The 18,802-nt window shown below is 39.6% G+C and overlaps 1 long non-coding RNA gene across 2 annotated transcripts in view; it reads right to left on the reverse strand.

The window, feature by feature from the left end:
- Positions 1-18,750, reverse strand: part of LOC107310797 (uncharacterized) — a 423,706-nt gene extending 404,956 nt beyond the window's left edge. The window contains exon 1 of one of the 2 annotated variants that reach the window (XR_014944413.1): positions 18,141-18,750. This is a non-coding gene — a long non-coding RNA (uncharacterized LOC107310797). The remainder of the gene's footprint in view (positions 1-18,140) is intronic. The other variant, XR_014944407.1, reaches the window with a different exon arrangement.
- Between the last annotated feature and the right edge of the window lie 52 nt (positions 18,751-18,802).

Below are 18,802 nucleotides of genomic sequence, written 5' to 3' on the forward strand. Positions count from 1 at the left end.
GAAAAGAAGGAGATGATATGGGATGATCAATGCGGCGTCACCAAGGGAAGGTGCTTCCTGACAACCTTGTTGATTTTTATGATGGTGTAACTGCACCAGTGGAAAAGGAAAGAGCCACTGCTATCATCTGTCTGGACTTCAGTAAGGCTTTTGACATGGTTCTCCATAATATCCTTTTCTCCATATTGGAAAGAGAGGGGATCTGATGGATGGACTGTTCAGTACACGAGGATCTGATTGAGAGATCATACCCGGAGGGTGGTGGTCAACAGCTCAATGTCTGGATGGAGATCAGTAGTGATCAGAGTCCCTCAGAAATCAGTACTGGGACTGGTGCTCTGCAACATCAGTGACATCTACAGTGGGATCGAGCACACCTTTAGCAAGCCTGTGGGTGACACCAAGCTGTGTGGAGCAGCCAGTGTGCCTGAGGGACAGCGTGCCATCCAGATGGACATAGGCTGACTCCAGCAGTGCACCCAGGCAAACCACATGAGGTTCATTAAGTCCAAATGCACCTGTGTGACAGCAGACCCCCTCTCAGTACAAACTGAGGGTGTAAGGATGGAGCACAGCCCTGCCAAAAAGGACTTGGGGTTACTGGTGGATGCCAAACTGGACAGGAGCCAACAGCATGCCCTCACAGCCCAGAGAGCCAACCGTATCCTGGGCTGCCTCCAAAGAAACGTGGACAGCAGGGCAAAGGCAGTGATCCTGCCCCTCTGCTTTGTGCCGTGAGACCTCACCTGGAGCGCTGAGTCCAGATGTGGAGTCCTTGGTACGGCGGAGATGTGGACTAGTTAGCTCATGTTCAGAGAAGGGCTGCACAAATGATCCCAGGGATGGAACACCTCTCCTACGAGGACAGGCTGAGAGCTGGGGCTGTGCAGCTGGGAGAAGACAAAGCTCTGGGAAGACCTGATGGCAGCCCTTCTGTACCTGAAGGGGGGTTGTAACAAAGAAAGGGACGACTCTTTAGCTTTCCCCTTAGGACAAGGGGAAATGATTTCACATGAGAAGACTGGAGATTTAGATTGGACATAAGGGAGGAGTTCTTTACAGTGAGGTTGATGAGGCACTGTAACAGGCTGCTCAGGGAGGTGGTGGGTGCTCTGTGCTAAGAAACATGTAAGATCAGGCTGGACTAGGCTCTGATCAAGATGTAGGTGCTCCTGTGTATTGCAGGGGAGTTGGGCTACGTGACCTTTAAGTGTCCCTTCCAACTCAAATGATTCTATGGTAGTAGTTCCCACTAATCTCATGCAGTGTCTAAAATCAGTTTTCTGTCATGCTTGTAATTATTACATTTTTTTCATCGATCCAGAGTTCCTTCCTTAAAAATGCCTTTATTCCAATTTGCCAGAATTGGAGCATATAATGTATTGCTTTAATTTGTTTTACCCTGAACAAAGACATATTCCTGTAAGCCAAGTATGTGTAAGATACTCCAATAGCTGTTAAATGTATCATTTCAGCGTATTTGGTGAAGACTCAGTTTTTCAGTCTCTTTTAGGATCAGCAAAAAGCAGCAACATATCTTGTAATCTCTTGGGGAATGCCAAAAAATTCACTACCATTCCTGTATCCACCACGTAATTTAGAGAGACATTCTAGTAATTCCAACGCTTTGAATGTAAATAGAATGCTGGTTACTTGTTACTTCATAAGAAAAGAATTAGCAGCTTTGCCACCCACTATTTCTGCATCACACCTAAATGACAAGATTATATTAAAAAAACACCTCATCCAGTTGCTGTACCAGGTTCTGCTAACTGAAACCATAAGCCTCCTGCAGCGAAGTCAGATACCCAATAGTCTCTTCACGGATCAGAGTAAGCCAAACAAAATCTATGTTTTGTACCTGCTTCCAATATGTTTGGGAAGCACTGTTAATGAAAAATGAGTTTGATGCACCTATTGCACATTTTTGGATTATTGTTCACTCCCATCAATCTGAAACCTAATGAAACAGAGACCACCTACAGTGTGGAGGGATACTGTGTCCATCTGACAAAGTGCATCCAATTTACTAACTGATGTGATAGCATAAGCTGCCACTGGTCATAAGATTTTCAGCTTCTGATTGGTCATTTATTACATATTAGTAATACAGCATTGCCATTTCCAGTGTCGCTCTCTGGCAAGAGTCACAGTATTACATACTACACTGTAATTCTGTGACAATGGTGGCATGCAATGTGCCGCTTTCTCCCACTGTGGACACAAAAATTGTAGGAGACTTGGCTTCTACAGACTGTCTTTATGGAATTAACAAAGAAATATGCTTGCAATGACATATATTGAATCTTTTCAGTGCCTTTCTGGGTAACTTTATGAGCACATGTATTACGTGTGTCGTAACCAAACTCTGCAGGAAGAGATAAAACAATGCACACATCACACAACGGGTAACAACAATGGGCAACCAAGGTTCCAATCTGCAGAGTACAAATACTTTTTATTTTGAAGAAAAACGTTGACTCTTCAAGTGGAAGATGGCTTTGTTTCTGCACCTGTTTTGCTCAGTATCTTGCTAGGCTGCTGCTTCTTCTACTATTTGTCATACTAATAGGGAGAAGCAAAACAGGGGAAAAATGTGATGGATATTAGTTGATCTTGTTATTGCTGGATGTGATCGTTGCCTTTTCCTGCTTGGGCTCCCTCAGCATACTCCTAACAGAGAAAAGCTTATTAAAAATCTCTGCTGTTTAAGTTCTACTAGCATAATAGCTAACACTCTCTTTATGGCTGTTCTGAAGTCGATTCACTGGCCACCTGTCAGTCTGTGAAATAAATGTAAGTTTTTTCCAATGAATATTAAGGTTTTTTTACAGATTTTTCTCCCATCACATCTCTCTGAACTTGTCCAGTGCAGTGTTCATGCTTGTGATTTATGCTTAGCAGGTGTTTGTTTGCTATGGGTTTTTAAATGGTGGCTTCCTACCGTAAGAAAGGAATGGGAAGGTGGGAATGGGTTTATTGTATTCTGTATATTGTTCCACAACTGTGAAATGGATTTCCAGCTGACACTCTATGTGCTGCTATGTTTTAAACCACAAAACGCCATCTATATCAGTGATATAGCAACTAATGCAAGGGAACTCACAGTTAAGGCTGACGCTCCATTATTAACTCACTATGCTGTACCTATTGCTGTACAAGACCACTGCAATAGGTAAACAAAAACAGGTGAGTTCACAACACTCCATGAGTCTTCACTATGAGATATCACGCTCTGGCAATTTTATCCAGACCTTTTCATGTTCCCTGAGTTTTATCTTTTGCTACTTCAGTCTTTCAACTTCAAAATAAAACTGGGGATATGTGAACCGGTAAGAAATACCCAGAGATATCTTTTGTGCAAATAAACTCAATGTTTTGCTAATTTTAAATATATATATGTTGTTCATATTATAGTTTGGATTGATCTGCCATGCTAAAAAGTACTGTAATTAGCTAGACTAGAGAGACATAATTTTAAATTGCTTATTACACATTAGCTAAACTGTAAAATCTCTTGTTAGAATCGTTTCAGTATGTGTTAAACTCTTTCCCCTAATTCTTATAGACGTTATTGACTTTGGAAAGGATGACTACAACTGGGAAGCTGTTACTAATAGTATTGAGATTGTTTTCAATATTGTATATATAAGAATTGTGGAATACTGTAGAAATCATATCCTTCCATACTCTGCAAAACCTTCTGATGTCAACTGTGTCACCTGCAGGAAAATTATCCAAAGACACGTGGATCAGTACAAAAAAAAATGTTATTGTCTTTAGTGGGCTTTGCAGTCCCAAGCACAGACACAGACACAAACACAGATTGGATAGAGAATGGCTTGAGAACAGCCCAAGGAGCATTTGGGGGTGTTGGTTGATCAAAGATTTAACATGAGCTGACAGAGTGCACTTGCAGTCCAGAAAGCCAACTATATCATGGGTTGCATCAAGAGAATTGTAATCAGATGATTCTGCCCCTCTACTCTGCTTTCATGAGACCCCACCTGGAGTACTGTGTCTATTTCTGGGGCCCCAAACACAAGAAGTACAACAGGAGCAGGTCCAAAGCAGGGCCACAAAGATGATCAGAGGGCTGGAGCACCTCCCCTGTAAGGACAGGCTGAGAAAGTTGGGGCTTTTCAGCCTGGAGAAGGCTCCAAAGAGACCTTATAGCAGTACCTTAAGGGGGCCTACAAGAAGGCTGTGAAGGGGCTTTTTATAAGGGCAGGTAGCAACAAGACAAGAGGAAGTCATTTTAAACTTGAAGAGGGTAGATTTAGACTATATGTTAGGAAGAAATTCTTTACTGTGAGAGTGATGACCAGGCTGCCTAGTGAGGCTGGGAATGCCCCCTCCCTGGAAGCATTCAAGTCCAGGCTGCATGGACTGTAATCAACCTGATCTAGAGGGAGGTGTCCCTACCTATAGCGGGGGGGCTGGAGCGATCATAAAGGTCCCTTGCAACCCAAACCAATCAATGATTCTTTAATTAGGCTGCATTTTAGTACACTTCTCAAAGAGTTTATACATGCATGGCTCTTCCTTTTCCCCAAAGACAGATCCAACCTAGCCTCTGCGTCATCATTTACTTACATCCTCAAGGTGCACCTTTTATCCCCAGGCTAGGTGTTGTTTTTTACAGAGCTGCTGATTGAGCACGATTTTGAGCTTCCTTTTATTGCATTCTCACATTGTCACTCCTGTTTCCTGAGTAGTTACTAGAGTTCTACGTGCTGCTTTGAAAATAACTCTCCTGTTTCCACGTCTTCTGTGCTTAAACAGCACAGTACACACTAGATAATTTAACAGATAGTTTGAAGACTGCTACTTGTCAATATCTTTTAGCTCCATTCTGTATTGCTCAATTGAAGATGTCCTTTGATTTATTCCTTTATTTGGATTTTCACTACTCAATAGTAAGAATACCCAGTCAATGCTTGGAACTCTACTGACAAACTTTAAAAAAATACGCATATGAATGTCCAGTTGTCATAAGCTCCATCAAAGAGCCCAACAACATAGTTATAATGAAAATAATTTGCATTATATAATATTATTATAATTATAATATTATAATATTATAATAGTATTATATTATACAATTGTGTTATTATAATATTATATAATATATATTATATATAATATATATTATATAATATTATATAGAGAGAGATAATTATAATTATATAATACAAAGCAACTGATGGGTGCAGTGATCCCTCTGAAACAGAAGCTGTGGGTCATTACCTTCCTTCATAATGACATTACCAAACCTTTCCACTCATTTTCTTATGGGATAGAGAGAAAGAACAAGCTGAAGATGAAAAACCGTATGATTTTATAAAGTAAGGGAAAACATCTTGGAACAGCTCAGAATTACCAGGGTTTGATATGAAAGTATATTAGAAAAAAAATGTATGCTTTTGACTGCTGAGGCAGATTTTGTTAACAGCTGCTTGTCTGGAACCTGCCTTACACTCCATTTAGTTGGAGGCCAGATAGGTAGGAAAATTTCAGGAGAACAGAGCCCATTCATTCAGCCTGCAAATATGGTAAAATTGGAAGTAGTGGAGGGATGTGTGGTCCGTTAGCTCCTCTTTGCAGGTGCTGTTACACTCTTACAGACACAGGTTACTACCACACACGTTTTCTCTTCAGCACAGCTTTAATTCCTCTTTAGAAACAGCGCAACATAAACTTCAGGAAATGTAAATGGCTGGTCACAGGATCATTACAGCCTTGTGCTTTCTGCATTTATTTTTTCTCCGGTGTTTTCAAAACACAGCTCATAAGGACTCCCGAGCAGATTGTACCCATAAGTGGCACAGAGTTGTCAGCAACATAGAATCATCTTGATTATCTTACAGTTCGGAGTCTGTTACTTCTGAAAAGTCTCCTATTAGACGTCCCTAACAAAAATCAAAATCCTATTCAGTGTGTTATATACCTACAGGTGGGGAAATACGTATAGGGCATTTACCATCTTGCTTGTACTTTTTTTTTCATTACTGTTGACACTTCCAATCACATTAAAGCTAAAAGAAAGATACCTGTGCTGTAAGACAGATTGTTAGGTCTTTTCACCTATGAGGAAAGAGTGCACGTGGTACAGCAAATGATTTTGGTTTAACTTCCTGCTTGCAGAAATGCTGAAATGGATGCATCTGGTAAATTGGAAGCAATGTGAAAGCAAGGAGTCTGGAAATAAGAGATTCTGATTCTGTCCCTTTAATCATTAGACATCATCTGACCCATCAATTCTGTGGAGTTTCCCACAATTTTCTTGGTGTATAAAGTACAAAACCAAGCTTATAGCAGATCTAGCTAGCACTGTAAAAATGCTCACAGGATTTTTCTCCCATAAATCAGCATCAAATCTGCAAAATCTGTAAAATCTGAATTCTGGCACTGAACTAGAATAGAATTGTATTTCTCTTGTATGGTCTGCAATAACACTGTGGGTCTCTGGAGAGATGATCTTTTTTTCTGTGGTGTTGGAATCACCTTTATTTTAAAACACTCCTAAGTGTGAAATTAGTGTTGTCCCGCAAAGTGCATGAGAAAAATTGTCAGTAATTAAAGACATTTTGGGGGTTAATTATATACAAATTGGTATTAGAGGAATACTACAGGACTGACTGAGTTTTGCAGATCATGTTTAGTTTTCAAATTGCGAGAGTTAAAAGATTGTGGTAAGAAAGAATAAAAATCCACTCAAAGCTGTTAAAGCAAATTAAGGTTCACTAATACTTTGAAAGCCAAATGGTCCAACTAAGATAATATACAAAAGACAGTAAAAAGGCTCTTGACAAATACCACAGATTCAAACTATCAAATGTTTTAAGATGCCATAGGTTGAATATATATATATTTATATTTTCCACTGAATTTCTGTTTTACTTTGTATTTTAAAAGAAGAACTCTCATACTGTTCTAGGAGAACAGCCTATTCTAGCTTATCACCTGTATAATTTTATCCGGGATCTGTCATACTCTGTACACATTGAGATCCAAGAGTAGCACTGAATGAGAGTGGGAGAGTTTTGGGGACAGTTTCTAACCAACCTTTGTTCTAATTATGCAGTGTAAGAAATAAATCTAATGTTGAAAAGGTAGAGTAAATGCATTTACTACTGTTCTTCATAATAGAATAAAAACTTGTCAACCCCAGAAACAATTGAAGCACTCCCACTCCTTTTCCTGGAAAAGGTTCTGTAGAACAAGCATAGAAATGAGAGAAATGACCCATAATGTTGCAAGTCATAACACCAGAGTTGTTAAGACCTGCTCTATATTTATACGTAAAAAGAAACAGCATGATAATTTTGAATGAATCATTAAAAATGATCAAATAAATATCGATCTACCCAGGAAATATACTGGTACAGAAATGCTTCTTTTTCAAACATAGTAGCATGGGAAGAACACTGGGTGGTATTTTGCAGGTGCACATGATAGCGTAGAATATTTAATGTGTGAACAATCAACACATGGACCTTTCAAAGGGCCGGACCACAGTAATTTAATGTAGTTTTTCTTTTAAATTGGCATTTAAAAGTGTTACGAGAAAAAAGTACATCTTTCTCCTATCTTTTATTTTCCAGTAAGAGCATCATTCTCCCTTCACCATTCTTCATCAAAAAATCTAGAGGTTTCTGAGAGTGCCTGTTGATATTTTTCACTTAAAAAGAAACATTAAGTAGAGAAAAGACTCTTAGAACAACATTTCAGATAACTAAGGGCTATCTAGATTTAAAAAAATAAATAAATCTTGTAAACCATAGAAAAGATCTGATTCACAGCTTTGGCTGTGTACTGGGCAAACCATGAAGGCACAGATTCTGCAAAATGGTTTTTTACCCATCAAAAACTTAAACTTCACAAAACAGAATGACATGGCTGAGTGTACACTCAAGAGAGCATAGTTTAGATGTATAAACATATATATAAACGTTCAGAACTTGCTCTTTAAATAGTAGCAATCTGTGAAATAAAGGGATCGTGCAGTAGTTCTGAGTGGTGTCTGGCATGTAGTAATGGTAATCATACGTGTGCCATTCGATATCCAGCCAGTGCCCAAATACTGAAGTACGGAGTGTGATACATTAGTCAGCAAATAAAATAATCAGGAGATGAAGCTGAAATGTTCTGTCTACAGAGGGGATGCCACTGGCTAGTTATAAGGAATGGAAGAGGAAATGTGTTCAGATATGTCAGCTAACTACAAATGCATATGATCAAACAAATTATTCCATTGAAAAGGCCGTAAAAGCTACAGTTAATGAAACTTGTGAGATTTTTAATGGATTGGGATTCATTGCATCACCTGTGCCATCAGGTAGTAGTCAAGTAGTGATCAGCTCCAAAACAAGAAGGTTTGATTTTTATTAAGGAGAAAAAGCATAAGACTGAACAGAAACATACTTCCTGTTTAGCCTGGATGAGTTCACCTGCTGTAGGGAACATGGTTTAGTAGAGGATTGGACTCAATGATCTCTAGAAGTCCCTTCCAACCAATTCTGTGGTTCTGTGATTCTGCAGTCTATTTATGTAGAAGAAAATCATGATAAAGACCGAGACTTGAGCCTTTAAAAATGGATTTACATATATAAGTGGGATACTCCAGAACAAGGAGACCTGGAAAAGATTCATAAGCTTGTTCCCATACTTGAAGATATTTGTCATAATTTGTTATGGTCAAGTGCATTCTTCAGACAAACAATGTCTGTGGGTGGACAGGCAAAAGAAAAAACTTTGGAATACAGAAGATTCTGTTACAGAGGTATCTTTACTGATGTGTGATGGTGATCTTTTAGGTCTTTTCCAACGATGGTGATTCTGTGACTCTGTGTTACAGTCTATTTTAATCTTTACTAGGATGAGCTTCTAATAGACCATATAAAACAAAATAAAACAATAACAGAAAGCTCACGTTTAACTTTAGCTCAGATACAGTTTCTTGTTCAGTGCTTAAGAAGCCAGGATTATTATTAAAATATGATTGCCCACATAAACCCTGCTGTCCTTGGTGATGCTTTATTTTATATTAAAACTTCTGTTTTGAGAAGGAGGGTGGAATATTTGACTTTTCCTATCAATCACCATCACTACCATTTTGAAACACACTTAGCTGAGATGTTATATGGCTGGCAAGAATTTTCACTTCTATAAAAGCTTTATCTTTAGCTACCCTGGAAATATGAGTCCAAGGTCATTCTAAAAACAAATTTTCTTTAATAATAATCCTTTTTTTTAAGCAGCTCACACATACTACTGAGTATGTTTGTACAGCAGTGCTGTAGCATTACCTAGTTCCACTGTAATGTCTTTCAAGCTCTTTGAGGCCATGGAGTCTGATACTTCAAAGATCAGCCTCAAAACCTGGACCTTCCACATGGCTACACTCTTAGCAAAGCCTCTCCCCTTTTTCTTTTCAGTCTTTCATGACTTAATTGGAAACAACTTTAAATGTCTTTTTTATTATTATTTTTAAATGATACTAGTATAGCATCTGCATTTTCAGCAGTATTCCATTTAATCACATTAAGTTATAAAGTGAAATTCTTAGTACTCAGTGTAAATCTCGAGGAACCCATACATTCAGTCTTTAAGCACCCTTGACTCATCATCTTATATTCTTTCATCAATATTTTAATAGCCAGTCCTAAAAATCTAGCTTGATGGATAATTCTCCAAACCCGTTTTAGTTCTGTTGTTTCTCTAAAAAGTTGCTACACTTCATGTGTTTTCTTACTGTAATTGCTATACCTGAAACTAATTCCAAGCATTTGAACATGCTAAGATAAACCCAGGGCTAGCATAAATTCAAAAGCTGGTAGTACTATATGAGATTGCCCTGTAAAGAAGTCTGATTCCAAGGACAGAAAATCTCTGTCAGTATTAAGAATTCTACCTTTAATTGAAATATAACAAGAATTTCACCTTCACCTGAAGCATATTTATGTGCTCTGTACTTTACAATGTAGTCTATGTTAGATTAGTTTGAGTCCAGGTGCCTGAATTCTGTTCAAATCACATTTTCAGTCCTCACGTGCTTTATTCGATATAGAACTTTCAGTCTGAAGTTAGTCATTTGTTCCAATGTAAGTTAGTCACAGACCCTGAATTTGAGTTAGCTGTAGCAATTTTGCAGTACAGTACACAATACTCCTTACAGTAGTGTTTATTCACCTACTTCTTTCAAGTTAATAAGACAAAAATAGAACTTTGTACAATAAAGTGTATTCTTTATGAACATTAAGGAATTCTAGATCAGAACTGCCCTGAGGATATCACCCACTTAAAACCATACACGATCAGGAGAGCTCTGAAATAAATGCCTGACCTAAACATTTACTTAAACTTGAGTCAGGGTGATGACTAAACATACTACAGCTAGACTGTTAGAATGAGAGAATCGTTTGAGTTGGAAGGGACACTTAAAGGTCACATAGCCCAACTCCCCTGCAATACACAGGAGCACCTACATCTTGATCAGAGCCTAGTCCAGCCTGATCTTACATGTTTCTTAGCACAGAGCACCCACCACCTCCCTGAGCAACCTGTTCCAGTGCTTCATCAACCTCACTGTAAAGAACTCCTCCCTTATGTCCAATCTAAATCTCCAGTCTTCTCATGTGAAATCATTTCCCCTTGTCCTGTCACAAGCTAAAGAGTCGTCCCTTTCTTTGTTACAACCCCCCTTCAGGCACAGAAGGGCTGCCATCAGGTCTTCCCAGAGCTTTCTCTTCTCCCAGCTGCACAGCCCCAGCTCTCAGCCTGTCCTCGTAGGAGAGGTGTTCTGTCCCTGGGATCATTTGTGCAGCCCTTCTCTGAACATGAGCTAACTAGTCCACATCTCCGCTGTACCAAGGACTCCACATCTGGACACAGCGCTCCAGGTGAGGTCTCATGGCACAAAGCAGAGGGGTAGGATCACTGCCTTTGCCCTGCTGTCCACGTTTCTTTGGAGGCAGCCCAGGATACGGTTGGCTCTCTGGGCTGTGAGGGCACGCTGTTGGCTCCTGTCCAGTCTGGCATCCACCAGTAACCCCAAGTCCTTTTTGGCAGGGCTGTGCTCCATCCTTACATCCTCAGTTTGTACTGAGAGGGGGGCTGCTGTCACACAGGCGCACTTGGACTTAATGAACCTCATGTGGTTTGCCTGGGTGCACTGCTGGAGTCAGCTTGTGTCCATCTGGATGGCACACTGTCCCTCAGGCACGTTGGCTGCTCCACACAGCTTGGTGTCACCCACAGGCTTGCTAAAGGTGTGCTAGATCCCACTGTAGATGTCAGTGATGTTGCAGAGCACCAGTCCCAGTACTGATTTCTGAGGGACTCTGATCACTACTGATCTCCATCCAGACATTGAGCTGTTGACCACCACCCTCTGGGTATGATCTCTCAATCAGATCCTCATGTACTGAACAGTTCATCCATCAGATCCCCTCTCTTTCCAATACGGAGGGCCATGTCAAAAGCCTTACTGAAGTCCAGACAGATGATAGCAGTGGCTCTTTCCGTTTCCACTGATGCAGTTACACTATAAAAGGCCAATATGTCTTTATACATAAGCAGCTTACTCATGTCCTTTCTCTTCCATCAGCTCACTAATACATACCAGAGGAAGCAGGGGACTAGGATCATTGGGAAAGCTAAATACTTTATGAGAAGTCTTTCCTTAAAACTTGAAAAAATACTTTCTTCTTTTTGAAGAATGACTATATAGCACTGATGCTTGCTTATACCCTGACTGTATACCACGGAACACTGCACAATAATGAGACTGGATTTTCTTTCCATTGTATTTTAGAAAAAGAACCAGTTAAACAAGTTTCTGCTTCATCTTTAATGTTACCATCTTCATCTCTCACTTTCTTAGCAAAACCCTTAGTGCATATCGCTCCTTGAAGCACCATTGGACTAAATTCATGCTTTTGACCCACAAGTGGTAATTATGAAGTTTTGTTTCAAAGGTGGAAGGACCCAGAACTGCAACTTAGACTAGTAGTTAATTTTTTTAAAAGTAACGATAAAAGCCACTGACTGAACTCAGTGTTATTACACGCGAGCAAATCTGGCATACAGCTACTGCGTTCATGTTAAAGTCAATGAACTATATCAGAATTATATTACCTCAACTGAGATCATAAATTGATCCTGTAATTGGACCTTTAGTTTTAAATACAATATCTGCAATCGATCGTCCTGTCAAGGAACAGACAACTGTACCTTGACAGAATTCTGAGCCTATTAGAACAAGCTGGGAGAGGACGACTATTTGATGAATATCCAATTTGGTAAAATGAAGATGAGTAAAACTAGAGATACAGTGCTGATTTTGTTCCTTTAACTTCTATTTGTATTTGCAGTGCTTAGTGTGGTACTTTAAAACAAAACAGGTGGTAATGAGGGTGCGATATCTGTCTCTCCTTTCTTTTGAAGCATTAGACTAACTTAGCCATGTTCAAATGACTGCCCATTTGCAGCTATGGCGCATCACAGAATTTTCCACAATGATCTTGTCAAGATCAAACTAAGCTTGATGGTTTTTAGCCAGCTAAAAATAATAGTGTCTTATGATAAGGGTATATAACATCTTTCAGGACTAAACTGTTTCTAAGTGAAATTATTTGCAAGGGAGAAAGTATGTACTGAAAAAAAAAATTAACTCTTCAGTTGAGCTTTGAAAGAACACGTCATTTGCAGCTCACATAGCCCAGATCAGCTAAACTGGCAGAAATACAGGTTTGCTCCCTCCTATAATGAAATCTACTTTCAGTGCCAAAGAAAGACCTACTGAGTTGAAAGTCCCCTTATGGCATTTCTGTAGCAACAAGTTGTCCTACAAGTCAACTCTGCAGAAGAATCTCAACAGGACATGTTAAGGGGAAGGCAGAAACGGTGAGGAATCCTTCATGTAGATAAGCTTTGCAGTGGAATCAGTTGAAGATGCTTTAGAGGCAGCTGAGATTAGCTGTCTGGTCATGATACTTTCTGCTTATGCCCTCAGTGGTTTGGGGTCAGGCATATGCACTGATAAGGAAAGTTTGCTGGACCTCAGTATGACAGTACGCCAGTGATTACAAGCACCAGGATTATTTTAACCTCTTTCAGAAGTGAATGGCACATGAGGTATAGACATGAAAGAAGTCAAGAAACATGAAACCTTTGAAAAACTCAGTGATAGCGGTGGTACTGGAGTCAGAGGGCTTGGCAGGCTTGGACCTCTACTGTGTTTCTTTCTGAAGGTGTTGATTTTTTTTCTTTAAGCGCCTGCATCAGATATTTAAATCAACCTGAGCGGTTTTGCTAGAAGCAGGAGGATCCGCTGCGTATCTTCACCTACACAAATCAGTTGGGGAAGCATATTTTGGCATGGAACAGAAAGTCAGAGGTCAACATTTTTCTCAGCATCCAATACAGCTGTTTCGAAAAGAAGTATCTAGCCATGCCCTGAAACCAGGGAACAAATGTGCAAGTTAAGTGTACACTGCAGACACAGCTTAAATGTAATTAGCTCTTTTGTTTAAGAATAAACTGACTCTAACCACTTCTTGGGTATGCGGTTCTTTCAAGACAAAAAGGCAAATAACTCAGTTACATTTAGAAAAATGGCTTTAATGAACGGGAAAACGGCATTTAATCTTCTGGTGCATCCTGCATTTTATGAGTAAATTCCATGGGAAACTGTAAGTGGAACGTAATTATTTTTAGAATAGAATCCTTTGTTATTAGCTACATAGCCGTCTGTGTACATAAAGAACCCTGCTGTACAGACAAAAGAGTGGGAAAGTTTCCTGTAGAGTTTTCTGCTATTGAAAGAATAAAAATTGAAGCAGCGGGGTGAACTTTTGGTTCACAGATTCAAACACTGAATGTTAAACCTGGCTGAGAGAAAATCACTTTATTCTGATAACTGGATTACTTAGAACAAAAATAGAGAAAATTAAGAACTGAAGAGCAGAAAATTAAGGTGGAATGCAATTTAAAGAGTAAGTAGATGATGTAGGCTTTCATTTTCACCCCCCCTCAGTGTCCAGCTAATTAAAATTACAATCAAAATGAAAGTCTAAACTTGTAAATATCTTTAGCTAATGATTTTGTCTTTTTAATCATCTTCACATTCAAAGACTTTATTTTATTCATTTAGAGCTTTACAATAAAATGAAATTGTTTTTCTCTAGTAAAATCCTTTTAATTTTCTTTATCTGTTGCTTTTTACATCATACATTATGTATTTTTCTTTTTTCCTTTTAATTTCTGCACAGTATTCTCTCCACTTTTATAGTCTGTGCTCTTCTTATGCATTTACTTAAACTATTATAAAGTTGGATGTAATAAAGTGGATAATGAAAACTTTTTGCTTAGCATGAAATCACCAGAGTTGCATCTGCTGGCTTGAAAAGTAATGTAGACAAACATTACCTTTCTTTGTGAGGAACCTATGAAGAGACAATGAATTTCTAAGCCACTGATCACATACAGCTTTTAAGGGTAGATGGAAAAGTAACTATGCAACTTTCTTTCTATGGAAAAGAATGGATTTTCCTGGATTTATGGACTCCTATCTACAGAAAATGTCTCGATTTTCTGTGAGTTTTCAGGGAACTCTTTCAAAAGGTTCAAGAATTAAAAAGAATGAAAGATGTTCGTTACATACTAAGCAACACTGACTCGTCTTTCTGACCTTAGCATCCTAAAAATTAGTGTTCACTGTCCATGTATTCTGCAATATGGGAATACAAGTAACTATCCAAAAAATGGATATAAATTTAGAGCCTTTGTTTTTGTCACCATTAAATGTACAAAAAATACTAGTTTCACAACAAAAAATTATTTTGAAGCTTTCTAAACAGAGTGTGAGGAAGCCTTGAAAATATAAGACAAATTATTATCTGTGGCTTGGCTCTGTCTTCACTACTTCTCTCATTTTTAGAGAATATCTGTAGTGTATTAGGCGAAATCGGACCCTCGGGATGTAACGTGATAGGCCCTCCCCTGCTTGGTCATGCATATGTAAAAAAGGTATAGGTGAAACAGGATACCTATATAAGGGACCCTCACATTCCAATAAACGCCATTTGCCATGTGCTCTCTTGTCACTGTCTCGGCATTTGGCCCAGCCGCGGATAGTCAGGGATGAACACGGGACAACTCAGAACTACAAATATCCCATTTCACTAGAAAACACTGATTTAATTTGGGTACTAGGGCTAAGACATAGCCAGTCATAAGAATGTATTTTAACACAACAGGAATACAATGATATTTAACAACATAATTCATTTCAACCTCAGTTTTGCTTTGATTCAGCTACAATGAAATCTGGTTCCTTGCTGGAACAAGGCAGTGCTCTTGTTTACCTTCAACTTGGTTTTCTTAGGAATTATGCTTAAAGGAAAGAGAATGTCAACGTTATACCCTGACTTGCAACATAATAGTCATTATTACACTGACAAGGACATGTATAAATATACAATCTCCGTCAAAATATCCACATTTTGACAGTGGGCAGATTTTGGCCCAGCATCTTTTGGAACTTACAACAACGTAAATTCCCTGGTTCTGAAAGGCAGCTTTCACTTGGCTGCTTGGAAGATCTCCAAGAGTTTGAGCCCTGCAAGGTTTGAAAGAGATAAAGTGCATATTTTTGTGTCTTTAGAATTTATATAGCATACGGATTGGTTTCATTTTCCATTGCTACCATTGATTGCAAAGGAAATATTTGCAAAATTTGGGAAGATGCAATTGGTCTTAAAGTATCTGTACTCCAGGCATGGAAATTAATTTATGTGCATGCATTAATGGTGATACATCAGTCATTTCACAAGGTCATTTATCAAATAGATGCCAAGATTTTGTTCATATGTACAAACACGAATGTGAGCTTTGATAGCCCTCTAGACCTAAGACCTTTTAAAATACCCAGTGTTTACTTAACCGTGCAAAATGGTTTTAAATAGCCAGAAATAAATTGCAATGTAAGTCAAGTTCATAATAATTAGAAATACTTTCTAGCTAAAATTGCATGGGTAAGACGAAGGGATATGCATAGGCTGTGGACTGGGAGGACTGTGGTAGGATGGGAGTATGATGGTTCTCAACTGTCCTTTTCTTAGTGGCTGATCTAACAACTCACTGTTTCCAAAGATCGTGACCAGGCTTGGGTTATGGTCATGTCAGCTCTAGTGCTTGCATCAAGCTTCAGCAAGACATGTTTGCTTAGAACTAATTAATTAAAATGCAATTAGTTTTTGATCAACAACCAAATAGATCTAGTTTACAAGGAGATCAATCTGGAAGCAGGGTGGGCATTAGTGAGGAGGGGCTGCGTGGCTGGGAGCGGGGTGAAGGGAAGAACATAACTGTCTTTTGCAGTAGTGAGCCAGACATTCAGCTGGAGCAGCTGTACCTGAAAACTGCTTTCAGATGACAACCACAGCCCAATGGTTTAATCACAGAAAGGTCCATCTACTCCCAAGGGCTGCTAGTGCATCTGAGTTGTGCTTTCAAGCAGTGGAAGACTGAAGCTCCAGGGAGGGGGGGGGGGGGGCATCTCTTTAATTAGTTGTGAGTAGGGTTTAAACATTAGTTTTTGTCTAGGGCAAACAGTTTATCAGGGTGTCCTGATCAGATAAAGATACTGACACTTCTGGTGCGGCTTTTAAGAATAAGCAAGTTGATTTGACTTCAGTGAAAATAGGAACCATTATATACTATTCAAAGCATTCTTTTGTTCATTTAGGTGTCTCTCCGTATCATTTTTAAGCATTTGTTAGGACTGGGATTCTTACACTGTGGCCTGTTGTGCAGTTTGTGGAGGTCTGTGAGGTTCTGTGGTTTTGATTCTGCTTAAAAGACAGAAAAAAAACACCAAACATTTTTTTCCCGAGGCTTTTCCTTACAAACAACTCCTGCCTTTGCCACCAGATTTATGATTACTCTGCAGAAGAGGAAGTGTTTCAGAAAAGAGGCTCTCTGTGAAATAGTTATTTTATGTATTAAAATATAGCAAGTTTGAAAACACTTGATTGGCAGCCTTGCACACTCAGTAACATTGACCTTCAGCGGCTTGAAATACTATTGTAATTTTTCAATTTGCTATTATAAAATCCAGATTTCATAAACATATTATTATCTTTCCATTATGATTACTTATTCCATCTGAGGTCTACAATGCTTTTCTGTAACATCTAAATGGAAATGGGATTAGGATGAGATTCTGTCACTCAGGAGACTTGTGGGAAAAGGTGGGAATACACACAGAAAAGGTCATTTCTTAGGGGCAAGATGAATAAAATGACACTGAGTTACGATGAAGGACAGCGATAACAGTACCAGCAATTTTACATCTTTCTAAATTGATTGTTTTATGTTGGAGAGACTAATGTGAAGAATAATGCACCATTATTTTCTTAGAATCACAGAATCACCAAGGTTGGAAAAGGCCTCCAAGATCATTCACTCCAACCGTCCACCTATCACCAGTATTTCCCACTAAGCCACGTCTCTCAGTACAACATCTATACATTTCTTGAACACCTCCAGGGTCAGTGACTCCACCACTGCCCTGGGCAGCCCATTCCAGCACCAGACCACTCTCTCAGAGAAGTATTTCTTAACATTCTACCTAAATCTCCCCTAGAGCAACTTGAAGCCATTCCTTCTAGTCCTACCTGTAGCTACATGGGAGAAAAGACCAGCCCCCATCTCACCACAACTCCTTTCAGGCAGTTTCATCCTACTGGCCTCAGCCCAGCAATTCATGCTGTCCAGATCCCTCTTCAGAGCCTTCCTACACCTCCTGTCAACTGGGTGTCATCTGCAAACTTTCTAAGGGTACATTTCACAACAGCTTCATATATAAAAAAATCAAGCTTAGAGATAATTCACGGAAACAATGTCACTTTCTGAAGTTACTAAGTGGTTTCATACGATTTGGTGTTTTTTTTTGTGAATGGCCCTTGCCATCTCTGACTTCATGGGATAAATTTACTAACCAAATTTAGCCTACCAAATATTCAGAAAGTAGTTTTCAAGTGTTTTAAAGGTATGCTACGGCTTTAGTTGTAGGCAAGGCCCTAGGGCTTCTTGAAACACATATAAGGACTGCTCCAAAAGTAATGTCTTACTTGTTACGTTGGCCCACGACACCAGAGGCAGATGCTGTCTGTGTGGCTGTAGGGGTTGAACCTTCCTGTCGATGTTCCATTACGTTTGGTCGCCATGAGATGAGTGGCTGCAGGGGGGCTCTGTGACAGAACGCAGCCTGATGGGGAAGGGCTTAGAAAAGAGTGTCACTGAATTCCTCCTCCGCTGCCATTCACTGACACTTGCTGAACAACGACGGGGGCCCAAAGAGTGGATGTGAGCACAGTGAGGTGGTGGATGGTGCGTTTCAGCAGTGAAACACGGGCCATGCTCCACACAGCTGTCACACCACAAAATGAAGAGCTCTTGCTCATTGCTGCATCAATAGCGACGGTGGCTCTGTTGAAAAGGAGCACCTTGTAGCTGAGAGATGAGCGTATCAATAGCCACACTGTGCAGTTTGTTGCAGGAGGCAACAATAATAAGCAGGAGGCACTACTTTCAGAGCAACCCACGTACAACAAACCTCTAAGGCTTGTTTAAAACTCCTTTTCCGTGCATTCCCAAGCACGGTGACGGCAGACTTATGGCTGCAGTACATGAACAACCCCATGGCAGGCCTCTTTTCGGCCCCGTTTCCTCAGGAGCCCCGATGCAGAACGCAGCTCACACCACAAATATCCGGCCCCACAGCCGCAATAAC

The sequence above is a fragment of the Coturnix japonica genome, chromosome 3, assembly GCF_054131305.1.
Source record: "Coturnix japonica strain WE chromosome 3, WE-NBRP24, whole genome shotgun sequence".
Classification (NCBI taxonomy): Eukaryota; Metazoa; Chordata; class Aves; order Galliformes; family Phasianidae; genus Coturnix; species Coturnix japonica.